Source organism: Halichoerus grypus, chromosome 3, assembly GCF_964656455.1.
Source record: "Halichoerus grypus chromosome 3, mHalGry1.hap1.1, whole genome shotgun sequence".
Taxonomy (NCBI): Eukaryota; Metazoa; Chordata; class Mammalia; order Carnivora; family Phocidae; genus Halichoerus; species Halichoerus grypus.
In genome coordinates this window covers 169,029,576-169,049,925 of record NC_135714.1, presented here as the reverse complement: position 1 = coordinate 169,049,925, position 20,350 = coordinate 169,029,576, and the positions used below count along the sequence as shown (strand labels likewise).

Sequence of the window (20,350 nt, the reverse complement as noted above, 5' to 3'; positions counted from 1 at the left end):
AGCAAGAAAAGAGAGGCCTCAGAAGAAACCTAACCTGCTAACACCTTGATTTCTGCTGTCTTGCCTCTCAAACTGTAAGAAAATAAATTTCTGATGTTTAAGGCTCTCATTAGTATTTTCTTATGACAGCCTAGCCCTAGTTTCTAGTTTTCAATATTCTGAATGTACTGCTAAAAATACTGTTGTTTCTATACATATGTATGTGAGTTTTTCTACTATACACATTGGAGTGGAACTGCTAGGTTGTGCCATATACATATTTTATGTGGCTTAAGATGATGCCAAAGAGTTTTCCATAGTGTGCATGAAAAATTCCCGTAACTCCATGGTCTTGCCAATACTTGCTATTGTCAGACTTCTTAATTGTTGCTCTTGGGTTTGTTTTTTTTTTAATTGAGCTTTCTCATTCCATTTTACCTCTTCCACTAGTTTGGAAATTATATACTTTGTTTATTTTAGTAGTTATCCTTAGAATTTACCATATAAATTTATCTAAAGTTAATCAGCATCTTTCTCTCCTAGGGTCATATAAGAGCTTTAGAACATTCGCTTCTGATGACTCTTTCCCAATTTATGTGCTACTGCTGTCCAGCATTTCATTTTCTTTTTTTTTTAACCCATCAAAGTAGACATTTTTTATTTTTTACAGATAATATCTGCATCAGGTATACACACATACACACACTCACACGTTTACCAATTTCTTTGTTTCTTTGTTTATTTATGCCTTCTTACATCTCACACTTTCCTCCTGCAGCAGGTTTTTGTTTTTCTTCTCACTCTGACCTTCTTTTAGAAGCTCCTTCAGTGAAGATGAACTAGAAATAAACTCGCAGTTTTTGTTTATCTGAAAATGTCTTTATTTCAACTTTATTCTAGAAACATAGTTTTTCTGGGCCCCTGGTGGCTCAGTTGGTTAAGCTACTGCCTTCAGCTCGGGTCATGATCCTGGAGTCCCGGGATTGAGTCCCGCGTCGGGCTCCCTGCTCAGTGGGGAGTCTGCTTCTCCCTCTGACCCTTCCTGCTCTCGTTTTCTCTCTCTCTCTCTCTCTCATTTTTTCTCTCAAATAAATAAAGTCTTTACAAAAAAAAAAAAAAAGAAACATAGTTTTTCTGAGTTCATAATTCAAGGTCCATGTTTTGTTCTTGCTAATTTTTCGATATTGTTTGGCAGTCCTCTGGCTTCCATTGTTATGGGTGAGAAGTCTGCTGTCAGTCTAATTACCGTTCTGTGGAAGTGATCTTGTCTCACTGACTGTTTTACTAGGGTGACCTTGCTCCAGGTTTGCCCAGCGCAGCCCAGCTTATGTCTGTTGTTTTAAGATCATGATTAAGAATGCCCTCTTTGACTCTAAACATCTGTTTTAGGCAATAAATAATATGGTTACTCACTGTGACATTCAAGATCTTCTTTGATTCCCTTCAGTTTCACAAAATGTGTCTAGAATTAGATTTCTTTTCTTTTTTTTTAAGATTTTATTTATTTATTTGAGAGAGAGCACTAGCAGGTCGGGGGGAGGGAGAGAGAGAAGCAGACTCCCCACTGAGCAGGGAGCCTGATGCGGGGCCCATCCCAGGACCCTGGGATCACAACCTGAGCTGAAGACAGATGCTTAACCCACTGAGCCACCCAGGCACCTCTAGATTTATTTTCATTCATGTCACTTGGTACATGACACATTCTTTTTTTTTTTTAAAGATTTTATTTATTTGCTAGAGAGAAAGACAGCCAGAGAGGGAACACAAGCAGGGGCAGAGGGAGAGGGAGAAGCAGGCTTCCTGCCGAGCAGGGAGCCCGATGCGGGGCTCGATCCCAGGACCCTGGGACCATGACCTGAGCCGAAGGCAGACGCTTAAGGACTGAGCCACCCAGGCACCCCGGTACATGACACATTCTTTACTTTCTTATCTCTTTTTGAAGCACTTTGTGCTACCTCCTACCCTATCCTCAAGTTTGCCAGTTCACTTTTCAGCTACTTCTAATCTTCCATTTTACCCATCCACTGAGTCTTTAGTGTCAATGATTACATTATAAAATCTATTTGGTTCCTTTAAAAAATTGTTGACTCATTCTGTGTTTTGTTGCTCTCTCCTTGCTCATTTTTGTCCTTCTTTTATACCATTTGTTCCCTCTTTATGTTGTAGTCTGTGTCTGATAATTTTAGTACTACAGTTCTTGGAGTTCTAAATTTATTGTTTGTTGTATCTGGACTTTGGTCATGGTGGCTTATTTTCTTAAAGGTTTGGTGATCTTGCACTGTGAGCTCAGATTTGGCTGATTTTTTTTTTGCTTTGAAGTATCTTTTATTTTTTAAATAGGGTTATTTATTTATATACAAATATTACCTTTCTGTACTTTCAACTGATGAAATGTTTTCTCCATTAATCAAAATTAATGTGAATAAGTATTTATAAACACTTTTAAGTTAATAAATATGTATTAAGTCTATTTTTTAAATTCAATTAATTAACATATAGTGTATTATTAGTTTCAGAGGTAGAGTTCAGTGATTCATCAGTCTTATATTATGTCCAATGAGCATTACATCATGTGCCCTCCTTAATGTCCATCACCCACCCCCTTCTCCAGCAACCCTCATTTTGTTTCCTATGATTAAGAGTCTCTCATGGTTTGTCTCCCTCTCTGGTTTTGTCTTGTTTTAGGTTTTCCTCTCTTCCCCTATGATCCTCTATTTGTTTCTTAAATTCCACATATGAGTGAGATCATATGATAATTGTCTTTCTCTGATTGACTTATTTTGCTTAGCATAATCCCCTCTAGTTCCATCCATGTTGTTGCAAATGGCAAGATTTCATTCTTTTTGATGGCTGAGTAATATTCCACTTTATACACACACACACACACACACACACACACACACACACACCCCTCGTCTTTGTTATCCATTTATCTGCCAATGGACATCTGGGCTCTTTCCATAGTTTGGCTATTGTGGACATTGCTGCTATAAACATTGGGGTGCAGGTGCCCCTTTGTATCACTACATTTGTATATTTGGGGTAAATCCCCAGTAGTCCACTTGCTGGGTTGTAGCATAGCTCTATTTTCAACTTTTTGGAGAACCTCCATACTGTTTTCCAGAGTGTCTGCACCAGCTTGCATTCCCAAGATTTGGATGATTTTAATTAGTTGGAATTATGGGGGCCTAAGCCCAGGATAATTTCTTCAGAAAGGATTTGTTTTACATTCCAGTGTGCCAGAAGGGGGACAATTTAGCCGCCTACAGAGCATTCAATTTAATATGGGTCTTAGCTCTCAGATCTTGTGGTGAGCTCCAGGATTGTGGATTTTTCTATTTCTTCTTTCAGTTCTATCAGTTTTTGCTCCTTGTACTTTGAACCTCTGTTCTTAAGTGTATACACATTTAGGATTGCTACGTCTTCTTGGTGAACTGACTCTTTTATAATTATGTAACGCCTGTCTGTATCCTGGGTAACATTTCTCCTTCTGAAGCCTACTTTGTCTAATATTAATATAACCACTCAACTTTCCTTTGGTCAGAGTTCACATGGTATTTATCTTTTCCTACCCTTTTCCTTTGGACCTATCTATGTCTTTGTATTTAAAGTTGGTTTCTTCATCGCCAAAGGCAAGGGAAGCAAGGGCAAAAATAAACTATTGGGACCTCATCAAGATAAAAAGCTTTTGTACAGCAAAGGAAACAGTCAACAAAACCAAAAGACAACTGACAGAATGGGAGAAGATATTTGCAAATGACATATCAGTTAAAGGGCTAGTATCCAAAATCTATAAAGAACTTATCAAACTCAACACCCAAAGAACAAATAGTCCAATCAAGAAATGGGCAGAAGACACGAACAGACATTTCTGCAAAGAAGACATCCAAATGGCCAACAGACACATGAAAAAGTGCTCAACATCGCTCGACATCAGGGAAATCCAAATCAAAACCTCAACGAGATACCACCTCACACCAGTCAGAATGGCTAAAATTAACAAGTCAGGAAATGACAGATGTTGGAGAGGATGCAGAGAAGGAGAACCCTCCTACACTGTTGGTGGGAATGCAAGCTGGTGCAGCCACTCTGGAAAACAGTATGGAGGTTCTTCAGAAAGTCAAAAATAGAGCTACCATACGATCTAGCAATTGCACTACTGGGTATTTAGCCCAAAGATACAAATGTAGTGATCCGAAGGGGTATGTGCACCCCGATGTTCATAGCAGCAATGTCCACAATAGCCAAAGTACGGAAAGAGCCAAGATGTCCATTGACAGATGAATGGATAAAGAAGATGTGGTATATATGGAATATTATGCAGCCATCAAAAAATGAAATCTTGCCATTTGCAACGACGTGGATGGAACTGGAGGGTGTTATGCTGAGCGAAATAAATCAAACAGAGAAAGACATGCATCATATGGCCTCACTGATATGAGGAATTCTTAATCTCAGGAAACAAACTGAGGGTTGCTGGAGTGGTGGGGGGTGGGAGGGATGGGATGGCTGGGTGATGGACATTGGGGAGGGTATGTGCTATGGTGAGCGTTGTGAATTGTGTAAGACTGATGAATCACAGACCTGTACCCCTGAAACAAATAATACATTATATGTTAAAAAAAAAAAAAAGAAGATAGTGGGAAGGGAAAAATGAAGGGGGGGATATTGAGGGGGGGAGACAAACCATGAGAGACTATGGACTCTGAGAAACAAACTGAGGGTTTTAGAGGGGAAGGGGGTGGGGGGATGAGTTAGCCCGGTGAAGGGTATTAAGGAGGGCATGTATTGCATGGAACACTGGGTGTTATGCACAAACAATGAATCATGGAACACTACATCAAAAACTAATGATGTAATATATGGTGACTAACATAACATAATAAAATAAAATTTAAAAAATCTTAAAGTTGGTTTCTTGTAGACAGCATATAATTGAGCTTTGCTTTTTAAAATTATTCTAATTTACCTATTTGTCTTTTAAATGATTCTTATGGAGTTAGTTTTATCGTATGGAGCTTATACAAGAGGGGCCTAAAATTCCCAAATTGAAAAATTTCCAAAGCACTATTGGTGTAATAATTTATTAAAAATTAGGTGAATCAAAATTACTAGATTAATCCACAAAAGTTCTAAATGTTGCCTACTATTATTTAGCACAAATAGCTTAAAATGTTTAAGGTTTACCTAGATTCTGCCGAATACATCTATCGAATGTTTACTATTTAGTCAACTCTGTATCAGGTTGCCAGCCTATTTGAAAAACAGAAAATACTCTGTTGACCTGCATGATTTCACCCTTTCTTTCCCATTTTCCTTCTCAAATGATCAGTGGAATTGGGAGTGATATAAGCAGTTTCTCCTCAGCCCAGAGCCTGCTTAGAGGATTCTCTGTGACTGGCTTTTTAATTGTCTGTGGTCAGGTTTGCCCCCAGGTTTGCACCTTAATTAGAAGCAGGGTGTATTTTGTATAGCATATTGAAGCTCAACCTGGAAGGTCTGAGTCAACATACCCATCTCGCCCTCTTTGTCGTGTCTATGTTCCCGTTTGATGCCGGAGTGGAACACAGCACCCTTGGGTGTTGGTATAACTGCAATAGGCACACGGGCTTCAGAGCCCAGATGGCTGGTGTTAGAATCCTGGCTCAGCCATTGATTTGCTCTGAGACTCCTAAATAGATTCAAATTCCTAAGCATCAAATATGTAGTAGATGCTAATCTCCGACCCCTGTCCCACTAAATAATTTAAAACCCCAAGGATGATGTGAAACATATTTTTAAAGATAAAAAAGATCTTGGAAAGTTATTAGTAACTTTCCAGGAAATTTTTATTATGGAAAATTTCAAATACACTCAAAAGTAGAATAGTATAATAAATCCTCATGTTCTCATCACCCCAACAGTTTGCCAATCTCATTTTACCTACCTCCCAGATCAACTTTTTTCTTTCTTTGTTTCCTGAAGCATTTCAAAGCAAATCATAGATATCAGATTATGAAGCCCATAAATACTACAGTATGCAAGTAAATCTTTTTAAAATTACATCTACCAATCCTTTCTTAGTCCCACTCCCTCCTTATTAGATTAGGAAACTTAGAGGGTTAGTGACTTGCCCAAAGCCATATAATTAGTGGCAGAACTAGAGCTAGAACTTTAGTGCTCCTAATAATCCTGTATTCTTTCCCTTAACATGTTGCCGATGAAGATTACCTACTTACCAGCAAAAAAAAAAAGCAGTTAGATTCTCCACCAATTTCTTGCATCAGGATCACTTGGGAAATTTTTTTTTTAAATGTTTTATTTATTTATTCATGAGAGTCAGAGAGAGAGAGAGAGAGAGAGAGAGAGGCAGAGGCAGAGGAAGAAGCAGGCTCCCCGCCCGGCAGGGAGCCTGATGCGGGACTCGATCCCAGGCTCCTGGGATCATGACCTGAGCCAAAGGCAGACGCTTAACCATTTGAGCCACCCAGGCGCCCCTCACTTGGGAAATATTAAAAATGCAAATTCCTGAGCCCTTGGTCCCAGAGGATCTAATTCCTTAGGGCTGAGCTGGAGCCAGTGGTTTGCTGGAGCCAATTTATACTGGTTCTTCAGATCCAACTATTAAATTTTAAGGGATTTTAGTTACTTAAAATCATTAAAAATTAAATTATATAAGCTTACAATTAAGTATATTATATTAAAACCAAAGGTAATAAATACTCAAAACTGTTTTCTACAGACTTTACTGCACTTTACCATTATCTACGCTCTTGAGGTTATGTCCATCGTATCTGTACGGAGGAAATACTGTATAATGGTGTGCCGCAAACATCTCTCCTCAACTGCACGTTCAGTGGTAGCTTGAAATTCGCCATATGGGACATTTATACCACGAAATTAGCAAATTTCACTCAGCAACCAGAGTTGTTGTTTTGTTTATTGTCTAGACTTCAGAAAGTGCTGGAGAAAATGTTAATAATGCAGAATAAATTTAAGTGTGTCATGTCTATGACCATCATAAATAGTACAAAATATGAGGAAATATTAAAAAACTGTTATACAATTCAGCAAAGAGATCTCTCACATTATTAATAAATGATATTTCATTTCAGTTTTATTCATTCATGTAAATGGAAATATTAACTAATATTCATGTCCTTTGTTCATCAACTGCAACCATGGGCTGGCTATAGATAGAGTTTGGCAAAAATCAACGCATTCTGTAAGAATGAATTAGATCATGAAATTTACAAAAACAAAATTTAAAAACATTGAATATATTATTATCTGTAAACTGTGTGTAACAATCTATTTTATCGGCAAGATATATTATGATGTATGCATAAAATGACTACATTGTTTTATTTTTTGCGTTTTTGGAGACCTAGTTGTTAAACATTTTCCAGCACACCTCTGTCTGAAACACAAGAATCTACATTTAAAGGAACCTCTCAGGTATTCTTATCTTTACTAAATTTGGAGAACCAATGTTTTAGCCATTGAACAAAAAGAGCAGGATCATTTAATTAGTCTCCAAAAGTTCTTCCTGATTCTTAACTGAAAGCAAGATACAAAATGTGTACTTTCAAATACAGAGGACTATTTAAAGATTTTTAAATAATTAGTATACAATAAACAACACATATTTGGAGTGTACAATTTGCTAAGTTTTGAGAAAACTATTACTATAATCAAGATTGTGAACATATTATCACCCCCCAAAAGTTTTCTCATGTCCTTTTATAATTCTTCCCTCTATCCCTGTCTGCCCACCCCATCCTCAAGCACGACCAGTCTTCTTTCTGTCACTACAGATTACTTTGCATTTTCTAGAATTTTATATAAATGAATCATACAGTATGTCCTTTTTTTTGGTCTAGCTTCTTTCACTTGGCATAACTGTTTTGAGATTTATCTATGTTTGTGAGCGAATAGTTCATCTTTATTCTGAGTAGTATTCTGTTGTATGGATATACCACAATTTCTTTTTTTTTTTTAGACAAAATATGAATGAATGCCATAATTTTTCTTCATTCAACTCTTGATGGACATTTTAGGTTGTTTCCAGCTTTTGCCTATTACAAATAATGCTGCTATGAATATTTGTGTATTAATCTTTGTTTGGACAGGCATTTCCTTTTCTTTTTTCCTTTTTCTTTTCTTTTTCTTTTTTTTTTTTTTAAAGATTTTATTTATTTATTTGACAGAGAGAGACACAGCGAGAGAGGGAACACAAGCAAGGGGAGTGGGAGAAGGAGAAGCAGGCTTCCCGCCGAGCAGGGAGCCTGATGTGGGGCTCGATCCCAGGACCCTGGGATCATGACCTGAGACGAAGGCAGACGCTTAACGACTGAGCCACCCAGGCGCCCCCCTTTTTCTTTTTTGAATAAACAAGTGGAATTTGACATTTTATTTATTTTTATTTTTATTTTTTAAGAGAGGGGGAGAGAGAGAGAGCATGCACAGGAGTGGGGGGAAAGGGAGAAGCAGACTGCCCCCTGAGTGGGGAGCCTGATGTGGGACTCGGTCCCAGGACCCTGAGATCATGACCTGAGCTGGAATCAAGAGTTAGATGCTTAACCAACTGAGCCACCCAGGCACCCCGCATTTCCTTTTCTTTTGGGTAAATACCTAGGAGTGAAATGGTTGGATCATATGGGTGATATGTGTGTAACTTTTAAAGAAACTGCCAAACTGTTTTCTGAAGTGTCAGAGGCCATTTTTTTCCTTTTTGTTTGATGGTGAAAAAACATGAGTGGTTCTGACTTTGGGTCAAGATTTTTACGTGAGCACTCCAAGCGGGACAGTGTTGCAACACAATTCGGGCTATATTCTTTAAGTAATTAGTCTTTAGAGTCTTTAGTTAGTGGGAGTGGGAAGAAACTAGTGTATAGCAATGAACTTTGTACAGCGTTAAAGTCACTTATTTAATTTACGTCATTGGTTGATGATAAATTTGTTTGATTTTCCATTTTCCTATAGTTCTTGTTTGCACTTCTATTTCCTTTTGTGATTTTCTGAACCAGAGAACATCTTAGGAGGTATATTAAAAGGTTTAAAATTTTAGATAATAAACTCATTAACTTCAGTAAACATTATGCCAAATATTACTTGATTTCAGAAAATCAGCTGAAGGCAAGTAGTTACTATTTAGCACATAGGCATTGACAAAATACTCAACAGAGATAAATGTGCGTGCGTGTGTGTGTGTGTGTGTGTGTGCACGCGCACAGGTGTGCATGGTGTTTATTTTCCCATTCCAGAAAGTTGTCTATTTCAAGACTAGTGAGACCAATTACATTTTACTCAGGCTAACTGGGGCTATGGTTCTGATTTATTTTGTCGATATGTTTGTTTCCTCTTATGGATTGTTCCTCTAAAAAGCTGCCTGGCTAGCCCCTTGATTTATCTGTCTCTGAGTGGTCCCTTTGGAGAAAGACAATCCAAAAACTAAGACTAGGTATGCTATTATTATACCAATAGGCTTTACAAACCCCACATCTAAAATGGCACGGCCATAGTTAATGTCCTGTGAAGCATAACAAGAAATTCAGAACTGCAGGAGGCTTCTGCGAGGAGGTGACCACAGGGAACCCTGACTAGGAACCACTTGCTTGTGCAAGTGTGGCGACTTCTTAATCACTTCAAAATATGGTGTTATTTCCGAGTTTTTCTCACAGCAGGTTGCTTGGTGGCAGGCTTGGAAGGGGATGAGCCTTGCCAGTGATGATTAGCTCCAGGTTTAGAGAGACTTCCCAGGAAGTTGGCTCTAGCAGCTTCTTCTTTCCCCAAAGAGGCGACATGTGCGAATCACCCAAGAGTTAATGGACAAATGCCCAGTTCTCTTTTGATGAAATTCAACTGCAGTGTGGTACTGTCAAATTATTTGCTTTCTTATTTTATCTGTGAGCACTGTATGACTCTGAAAAAAATAGAACTGTACATACAACAATAAGCAATATTGCCCCCTCATTCCTGGGCATTATTCTCCAGCACATAGCAGAAGTTATATACAGCAAATGTCTTCAAAAAGCTCTTTATCAGTGAGGGAGCAGTTTATCTCTCCTGCCCAATCAAGATAAAAGCTCTATCTGGAGGGAAGCACTGTTTATAGATCCTGGGACTGGTAGTCTTCCAAGATGCTAGTAAAAAAAAAAAAATTAGGAACTAGAAGTATCTGTTCTGTGACAAGGAAAAGAAACAAAAAGCCTCCTTTATTTTGTTAAGTAGACATTTTTAGTCTGACTCCAGTTGTTGGCTTAATGAATTGAGAATATATCAATGACGTTGATTATCACCTCAGAGTACAAAACATGGTATCATGTGACAGAAGAATAAAGCAAATGACTGCAGAAGCAGATCCATGAGTTCAAATCTTGTTTAACTTTCCATTGTAATACCTTGTCACACTTCCTGATAACTCTAATCAGTTATTATTTCAAACGTTCGGAGAACACAAGGAGCGTAGCTGAGGAGCACTGGACTCAGGCAGGTGGGCTAGATCCCAATTCTGAATTTACTGTGTTCTCAGAGGGGAGTGTTGGAGAGATAAGTGGTTCCCAACTTTTCCACCACAAAGAATACATTTTATTACTTTTGCCCTGTCTATGATGTTTTGAAAGATTTTATTAATTTTCTAGACATGAGCCAGCAGCGTGTCATGGGGAAAGGAAGCTGGTCCGGGTGTGAATCCTGGCCCCCTGGCTTACTAGCGATGTGACCTTGGGAAAACCATATAACCTTTCTAAGTTTCAGCTTCCTCATAGGGTGTGGCCAGTATATAAATATATAAATGGCTTATAGCAGTGCCTGGAATATGATAAAAACCAAAATCTTAGTAATAGTAATATTTTTGTTGTTGTTGTTATTTGAACTAACCAGATAGAAGAATTGGTCCTTCTGAGAGTTGCCTAATAGTCCCTCCCACAGTGCCCAAAGGCATTCAGCAGACGTTGGTCTGAGTGATGTTTCTGTATCTATAAGAGGGTGTGGAAGTGGACAGCAGGCGTTTGGGTGCAGAGATGGTACTATTTTTCAGGTGCAGAGATCTAAGCTAAATTTTGTTGGAGTTGTCAAAGTTGGAGCAGGATTCAGTTAGGGAAAAGTATTGCAGGTGGAAGAAGTGAAACTGAAAAAAGAAACCCACAAAAAAACCAAAACAAGAAGGGATCAGGGTGCAGGTTGGATAGACGGGCTTCAGAGCAGAAGTTGTTCTCAGAGGAGGACTTATATCTCCAAAAAATCAAGCCCAATCCTTAATACTTCCTGGAAAAGGAAGATGCTAAGGGGCGAGGGTGCAGCTAATGGCAGGCAGATGCTTGCTGTGGACGCAGACTTTGTGTGTGTCCAATGACAGGCAGCAAGACCAATGACACCCCCTACTCCATGTTGGGGCCGTGGATCCTAAATATGGTGAGGCCATATTTATTTAGGACAAACGGGGTTAAACACAGCTGGGTCTGCAGATTAAAGGGCCCGAGATCCTATAACAAAAATGATTTTTTAATTTGTAGTCACATTATTTTTTAAAAAAATTTCATCTCTGGTCCATCCCTATTTGAACCAAAGATACACCATTATTAAAGGGATAATAAATTTACCTTATTGCTTGAATTACTGATATGTTTGTAATGCTAAAAGCCAATCAGGACAAGTGAGCATGTAGGCACTTATACACTGTTCCTGGTTTCTGGCTATTGTTTTCTAGGCCAAGGTTGATGATATGCTGGATACTCTGTGCATGGTGACAGGGTCACCATTCGCATCCTAGTAAGTCCTACAAAGTCATCAACAGCAAAGCGACTTGGGTCCATTGTAAAATGTCAGTGTAACCATACAGATTTTATATGATTCTAGTAGAAAACAGGGAAACAATATTTAGTTAGCTGATGCTGTCCCATTGTGGGTATATATACCTTTTCTGTTGGGTTTTTTAAATAATTATCATGGCTCATCTACAGCTTAAGTAACTTCTTAACAAACCTAGTAGGTGCTATAGGACTTTACGCTTGTGACTGTCACCTGCCTCTTGAAGGTCTCTGGCTCCAAAGACACCTCCTGATTCTCCTATCCTTGTCACCATTCCTTCCTAGTTTTCTTTATAGAACATCCTTTCTTGGCCGATTAATTCTAATGTTTCCCTGCATTGTGCTCTCTGCACCTTCTTTCATTTTATGTACTTTCACTAGTTGTTCTTTTCATTCTCATGTAGATGATTCTATTTTGTCTGTGGAAGACTCCCTATTCTCCCTATTCTCTCTGTTATTTCTGGTCTTAGCCTGTTTTGAGTTCCAGATTGCTATTGCTGATCGATAGCCGCACCTCTCTCCTGGGGTATCCCACAGATGCCATAAGCTTAGCCATTTTTCACACTGATTTTCCTGTTTCTTAAACCAACCATAACTCATCCCCACACCCCCACCCAGAGCCGGGGGCATTTTGAGCTCCCTTGAGGGCCTCACGCAGGGCTTCTCAGAGGTGGGCTCTGAATAGAGTTCTTCCAGCTAGCAGGAAAGCCTGTCGATGAGGTAACTAACAGTGTCTGCTCACATACACACATTCCCATCTCACGAACATTCACATGCTAAATTCCTTCTCTGGCGTTCAAAGTCCTCCATCATCTTGACCGACTCAGGCCACTTTCAGACTTTTACCTTTTTCCCTAAACGTTGCTTGTGTTCTGGCCACCGTGGGCCGCCATTTTCGGACATGCGCAGTGCTTTCCCATCGCTGCTTCACTGGTCAGGCATTATTTCTTGGCTACTCTCCTATTTTCTCTGCCTGTCAAAATCCTATTCATCGTTCCAGAGCTGTCTGAAAAGCTACTTCTTTTTTTTTTTTTTTAAGATTTTATTTATTTATTTGACAGAGAGAGAGACAGCAAGAGCAGGAACACAAGCAGGGGGAGTGGGAGAGGGAGAAGCAGGCTTCCCGCTGAGCAGGGAGCCCGATGCGGGGCTCGATCCCAGGACGCTGGGATCATGACCTGAGCCAAAGTCAGATGCTTAACCACTGAGCCACCCAGGCGCCCTGAAAAGCTACTTCTAACATGAAGCCATCCATGGGAACCTCGGGGGTCTCTCTCTCTCTCTCTTTCCCTCCTTCGAATTCCTATAATATTGTGTTTGGTCTTTCCTACTAGATTTTGGGTTCCTTGAGGTTAAGGACTAGGCTTAATCATTTTTGTAGTTTCCATGGTGCCTGGCACACACTAACTGCCTCACTTACTGGTATCAGAGGAATAATGATTTGACTAAACCACTTTCTGGCTGTGTTTACAAGAAAGCCAGATATGTCTCATACGGCAAGGGAAGCGACACTGGTATCATCTGGTTTGAAGGCAAAGTTTGCCCTCAGATGCACATGTGTGTGGTCATATAAAATGAATCCCTGTGTACACAGGTTTTAGATACATGTGAGAAAAAAAGAAAAGGAGGGGCAGCTGGGGGGCTCAGTCGGTTAAGCGTCTGCCTTTGGCTCAGGTCATGATCCCAGGGTCCTGCTCAGCAGGGAGCCTGCTTCTCCCTTTCCCTCTCCCTTCCCCCCTGCCTGTGCTGGCTCACTCTCTCTCTCTCTCAAATAAATAAAATCTTTAAAAGAAAAGGAAATATTCTTGTCTCTGAAGTTGGTACAGCTTGTTTTCCACCTCATCATCACTGCCTTTCTATGTCTTTTTCACTTTTGGTGGGTATCCTACTTGTTGCTTCTCCTGTAGGCATTTCTTATGTTTGGACCTATTGATTTAACTATACTTGCCCTTCCTGTGGCCAGGCCGTATTCCTGATATCCCTGAGAACATCTTTATATATCCTATTTCTACTGTCTACAATAGAGATTCTTACAACAGTGTGTGTTGTTGAAACAGATTCTTTTATTAACGGAATGTATTGTCACAATGTATATTTGTAGCAGTGAAAGGGCACAGAGTGAGGCCTGGAGGTAGGACAGGACTTTGCAGATATTGACTTAAAAGATAAACGGTCTATTTTTTTTTTAAAGATTTTATTTTTTAAGTAATCTCTACGCCCAATGCGAGGCTCAAACTCACAACCCTGAGATCAAGAGTTGCACATTCCACGGACTGAGCCAGCCAGATGCCCCATTAAATGATCTATTTTTTTTTTTTTTGAAGATGCTAATAATGCTTGGAAAGAAATACAATAATAATTGAAAATAGTCTATCCATCAGGGTTAAAAAATTCAAGCCGTAGTGAAAGCCACGGAGATTTGAGTCATCCAAGCGACATGTTTGAGTATTTCTGGCTTTCAAAAACAAAGGCATGCATAAGCTTGATCTGCACATGGGTGACTTAGTGCAACTACCGTAGAAAGAAGGGACACGGTTTTGAGCTGCTCTGTGTTTAGGTATCTGGATTTGATGTCAGGTGGATGTGGACCAGATGTGGCCGAGTCTGTGGTGCTTCCCTGCTTGGGTTTTTCTGCAGTTCCTTCTGTAACCCTTTTGTTTTCTTCTAGAGATGGGGGCGTGGCAATGCTGAGTGCACAGAAGGAGAATGGAGAAGTCAACCTGTGAAGCACCTGTGACTGAGACGGCTTTCCTGTGAGATCTGTTACACTGTGGACAGCATTAGCCCGGGAACGGCCTCACTTGTCTGCCATTTGGAGAAGACAGCTTGGGAGGGGCGCCCTGAGGAGAGCAGGCCTTCTTCTAGCTCTGCTCCTGCACTGACCCCAAGGATAACGGAGCGTGTGAGATTGAAAATATTATGAATCAGGGCGCCTGGGTGGCTCAGTTGGTTAAGCGACTGCCTTCGGCTCAGGTCATGATCCTGGAGTCCCGGGATCGAGTCCCACATCGGGCTCCCTGCTCGGCGGGGAGTCTGCTTCTCCCTCTAACCCTACCCCCCTCTTGCGCTCTCTCTCTCACTCTCTCTCTCTCAAATAAATAAATAAAATCTTAAAAAAAAAAAAAAGAAAATATTATGAATCAACTCATTGATTTTGATGTGTATATCTAAAGATGTGAATGTAAAACGTGCGAAAGAAGTGAAAATCATCCCTGATTCAGTCAACAGATTTTAATGGGGCCCCACTGTGTTTGAGTAACAGTGTTTATGGAATGAGGTCTTCAACATGTGTGATTTTTTTTTTTCTAGAAAAACAAAGTTTGCCTTTTTGGGTCACACATTATTTATTTCACTCATTTTAAATGAAAACGTAGTTGGAAATATATTGCATATTTTCAAGATTTCTAAAGTAGACTCTAGAATATAATTAGATCCTATCTCAATGACTCACCACTCACAGTAGCGCCATCTGGCCAGTCTTCAGGCTTTGAGTACAACACACCTCTCCCATCTAATGAGCTACCTCTCACTGCCCAGCACATTTGCTGTGATCGAAGAAATCAGATAACCCTGATTAGTAGAGCTATTTAAAGTAAGAGTCAACATGGCTTGAGTGACTGCCTGAGAGCTTCTCTTAGAAAGTAAAGTAATTGAGTTTTAATGAATAAGCTTTACAACTGCTCTTTCAGCTCCTGGATGGCTCTGGGTCAAGGTTCTCAAGGTTCCTGGTGAGGTTAAGTCTGACCTTGAACTGTGAAATATTTTTGTACTTAAAATTTAATATTTTATGTAGTATATATTTAAAACAAATTACATATTATTATATATATTTTTTGCATTTTATAAATGTAAAAGTTTGACATCTTATGTATTGTTTTATAATATATTTTTATATGGACTAGTTTTTCCCCCAAGGGGATAAAATCAGTCCAGCATCATAATCTTACTTATTTACAGAACTTTCTATATATTTCTGTATTGTTACCACATTACTAGCACAATATGAAGGTGGAAGTGCCTTTATAATATGCTTGGAAATTCCAATAACATATTCTGATTCCTAAATCATTATGCTTATGAAAACGTTTACATAAGAATACTGCAGCTAAAAGCTAAAATCCATGTAGAAAACCTTTTTTTTAATTCAGTCTTATAAATTGGTTTTTAACATCTAGGTCTGGCGTTCAACCTATTTATTCTGCTCAGTTGGTCTTTGAAGTCTAAAGGAACCCCTCTTTCTACTGGTAACACCAATTCTGTGAGGTGTCATTATAGGATGGGAGCTGCAGAGGCAAGCTGGTTGGCCTTTTCCCTCATTCAGTGCTGTTTCTGCTAATGATGAAGACTAAGGGTGACTGACTGACCCTGCTTCATAATAGTAACTCCCCCAAAAGCCCCTTCATAATAATTGAAATAATATTTACTTTTCTAGTATTTCCAGAAAAATGTATCTTTAAATTATTTATTTTTTTAAAGATTTATTTGAGAGAGAGAGAGAGGGAGAGAGCACCCACGGGAGGGTAGGGGGGAAGAGGGAGAGGGAGAATCCTAAGCAGACTCCCCTCTGAACGTGGAGCCTGACCCTGGGCTCCCTCCCACGACCCTGAGATCACAACCCGAGCCAAAATCACAAGTTGGATGCCCAACCGACGAGCCACCCGGTGCCCCCAGAAAAATGTATCTTTTCTCACATTATGCTCTTAATTTTGTAGTTTTATCACTTTTCAACTACCTTATTTTTTCATGTACTAATTATTGTCAGGATGTACCTAGAGGTATCAAACGCTTAGCTAGTATTGGCCTGATGACTTTTGATACGTAGACATATACTGATACATATTGATACATATATTGTTGTGCTGATATATTTGGAAAACCTCTTCAGGTACCTTTACAAGTAAGTTATGTGCCCCGAAAGGAAATGTAATTAATCCTGAAGTGACGACAAGAACAGAGACGGTTGCTTCTTCCTCCTTTCCCAACCCAGTCCATGCAAACCTAGAATGTGAGCCTATGAGTGTGCCAGCATAGCAGCCCTTACTCAAATCTTTGGCCCATCTTCCAGACCAGATTCCTCCCTTAAACCCTATTATATGGAGATTCTGGAGCCATCACTGAACAGACAGTTGGAAGAAAAGGAGGAAAGAAAATTGATGCTTTAACAACACGCCTATCAATATGTGAAGGTGTGGGAATGTGTTCGTGACATCTGGAAAGGCTCTGAAGGGGTTACCTGATTACCCAGAGGGCTTGATTGTGCAGGCTCTGACCTTTGCACAACTCACCACTAACTGTAACCTCCATGTGGCCCCTCCATCTGCACATCGGGGGTTGTCATATGATTTGCCTCATGAGGTTGCTGTGAGAACAGTGTATGGAGGAGGCTTGGCCAATGACTTGTACCTACATATATGTGGATGCTAAATTAACCATTTACTTATGACTTCATAACCTTGCCACATTTTGGGGGCAGTAACAGGACAGACACTGTATTTTTCATTCATTTGATACATCCCTGCTTCTTCTTCTTTCTGAAATCCCAGTTGAATTGCTGTGGGGGCCTTATGTCACAAGAGTGATTAGCCCACTCAGGGGTGTGGGGTGGGTACAGAGCCACCTAAAGTCCCAGGGCAGCATGCGTTGGAAGAAGGATGAGCCTGGTGTGTTAGAGAGTCCTGGTAGGAAGCAAGGCTTGCTTCAGGGATGCTTCCTGTAGGTAAGTAAGTGCTTGCTGGTTGCTTGAGGACTGCTTATTGCCTCCAGGACCGCTACCCTGTGCCCACATAAAGTCTGGTGCCTGGAAACCTCCCATATGGGGGCTTTGAGCCTTCTGCTGGTCAGGTAGTGGAAGGAGCACTGCACCAGGAGTCCTAGGACTGGTTTCCAGCTCTGGTTCTTCTATGGCTCAGCCAGGGGGACTCTGCAAGTTGCATCTGTAAGTGGAGAGATGACCTCTTTCAGCTGATTCCTCCTGAGTCTCCTCCATTGTACTGAGAATTGGGGAACATAATACCCCCAAACTCCCTCTCCCCAGAGAAGTGCTGGAACACTTACAAATAAAAGGCACCTGTGGCCCCACAGGGTGTGTGCGTGTGCGTATGCGTGTGCGTGAGGGGCTTTTCTTACTCGATAGCCCACTTGCTGACTTCCATCCTTCTCCCCCTTCCCCTCCTAGGCCTCTCAGTGGCCATCAGGGGTCCCTACAGAATCACTTCTCCACAGTGGTGGGGTCTCAGAGCCAAAGGGTTTCTGACCTTCACTGTCAATAAAGGTTCTCTAGTGAAGATGTTATAACTGACCGGGGCCGCAAAGACACCGACTACAGGGTTAATGCTCCGAAGTCCAATTTACAAAGTTTTGGTAAGTCAGCCGGCCCAGGGAGGGGAGGGCAGCCCCGTGATGGCAAGGGAAACAGAGGGAGGGGCGTGGGGAACTCTGTCCAGAAAGAGGGAGTACCAAAAACTTGTCGAAAGGCACCCGACCGCCCCTCCCCGGGGGTACCGGCCGCGCCGCAGTTTCCGGGTCCCTTCCCTCAACTTCTCCAGACCTCAGTGCCAGTCACCTGCAGGGGACCCCGGGTGTCCGGGAGTGCCCCCTGCAGAGAGGGGCCAGGCTCCCGCCAGGGCGCCCCTCTCCAACGGGGCGGAGGGACGCACTGCTGAGGGACGGCGGGGGAAGCGGGTGGGCGCAGCCAAGCGCGACCCCCGCCCGGGGGCTGCAGCGCGGGCTCGCGGCCCGCGGGCTCCCACCCGGCGGCGGGGCGCTGGGGCTTGGCGGAGGTTCAGCCCGCCCGCCCGCCGCCGCCGCCGCCGCCGCCGCCACCGCCGCTCCCCGCCCCCCGGGTCCCTGGAGGCTCCGCGGCTGCCGGAGCGGGAGGTGGAGCCGAGCCCGCGGCGGCCGCGCAGGAGGGAAAGTTCGGCGGCGGCGGGAGCAGCGGGGGCCGGCCGGGCAGCCCGGAGGGCGCCTCGGGGTGAGTCGGGTCCCCTGCCGGGGCCACCGGGTGTGGTGCGCCGCGCGGGGGCGTCGGTGCGGCTCGCGGGTCCGCGCAACCCCGCGCGGCTTCCTCGCGCTGCCCAGCCCGCGACCCCGGGGCGGCTGGTGCCGCGGGGGAGACGGCGCAGCGCCCGGCCTCCCGCCGTCCGCCGTCCGCGGGGGTGCGGGGGATGGGGGTGGGGGGCTGCGGGCGCCGGCGGGGGAGGGGGCTCGGCGCGGAGGCGGGGGCTGGGGCCGGGGCGGCTCGGCCCGGCGGAGGGCGCGGCGGCTTCAGGTGGACGCGCGAGGACGCGGAGCTGGCCGCCAGGGAGGGTCGGCGGCCGCTGTGTGCCGGCGGTCACTTTGGCTTTGCCACCCTTTCTCGTGGCCTTTGACTGTTTAATTGCTTTCTCCAACACGTACTGAAAAAGTAGCCTCACACGTGCCCGCGTGACTACTTTGCTGGCGTTGGTGTATTATTTTTGCTGGGCTGGAGAGGGTGGAGGGGGCGTGCCGAGGGCGGCCGGTGGGCAGCGTGCTCGCCTGCCTTGGAGCGGGGCCGGGGGGCTTGTGTCCGAGGGTGAGCGCGGTCCGAAGGGCGCCCCGAGCAAGAGTTTTGTGCTGTCAGTGGAGAGAAGCCTTTCTTTCGAGGGCATGGTCTGCGGGTGAGGGTTTTGAAGCGCCGGGAGGAGGAGGAAAGCTGTACAAAGAGAAGGCGAAGTTGTTGTCTCCGCGACACTTCCTGCACCTGCACTACCGTCAGTGATTTTGAAGTTATCTTTCCATCGACGTGCAGAGAAAGAGCGATGGGAGAGGGAGAGATTTTAACAGCACTGTACCTGCCCGAACAGTGAGGCTTGGGAAACACGAATAAATGCGAGAGTGGCTCCTTGGAGTAGTTTTTACTTAAATGTCGTTAGATAGGTCTAGATAATAAAGATAATTAACTGCTCTCACATCTTTTTACTAGAAATTTAAATTTAATTCTACCGGATTTCTTGGATTTTGTTAACATTGTTCATACGAGGCAGTCATAATTCTTGGAGTATTACTTGCACCGTGAGCATTAATAAGCCCTGGGCAGTGCTGTCATGTTGCTAATTGGAAGGAGAAAAGTCTTTCAAACTTGGAAATAGAAGCACATAGGAAAAAAAACAAAGCCTTAGTCATAAATAGTGCCTCGAACACGTGTAATAGTGCTTAATAGGGTATGAGATCCTGTGGTGTGTTCCCAGGGAATGTCAGTTCCTGGAAAGCAAGAGATGGGCCATACCTAAATATTTAATAATTCCTCTACATTGAATTACTATACTATATGTTCTCTAAATTATACGGTATTGAAGTGCCTTAATTTTGTTCATCTTTGTGTTCCAAATCTCGTCCGTCTGCTTGCAAGCTGTATTAATGGGGTTCAAAGGAAAATCTCAAACTTTGGGATTCACCAGTTTACAGTGAAGCAAACATTTGCTTTGCCATCCCAGGTACGTGGGCTCCAAGCAGCCTCTCCCGTTTATCGAGTGTATAACCTTGGGCAAGTCACTTACCCTTTCCCAGAGATAGTCTCCTATTTCGTAAAATGCCAATAATATTCCTCACCTTATGGAGGTATT

The 20,350-nt window shown here is 42.4% G+C and overlaps 1 protein-coding gene across 3 annotated transcripts in view; it reads left to right on the top strand.

The window, feature by feature from the left end:
- The first annotated feature begins 18,611 nt into the window (after positions 1 to 18,611).
- The window catches only part of CSGALNACT1 (chondroitin sulfate N-acetylgalactosaminyltransferase 1), a 329,368-nt gene continuing 327,629 nt past the window's right edge, over positions 18,612 to 20,350 (top strand). For 2 of the 3 annotated variants that reach the window (XM_078069559.1, XM_078069560.1), the window contains exon 1: positions 18,612 to 18,738. The gene's annotated coding sequence lies outside the window, so the exon portion shown is untranslated. The remainder of the gene's footprint in view (positions 18,739 to 20,350) is intronic. The other variant, XM_078069564.1, reaches the window with a different exon arrangement.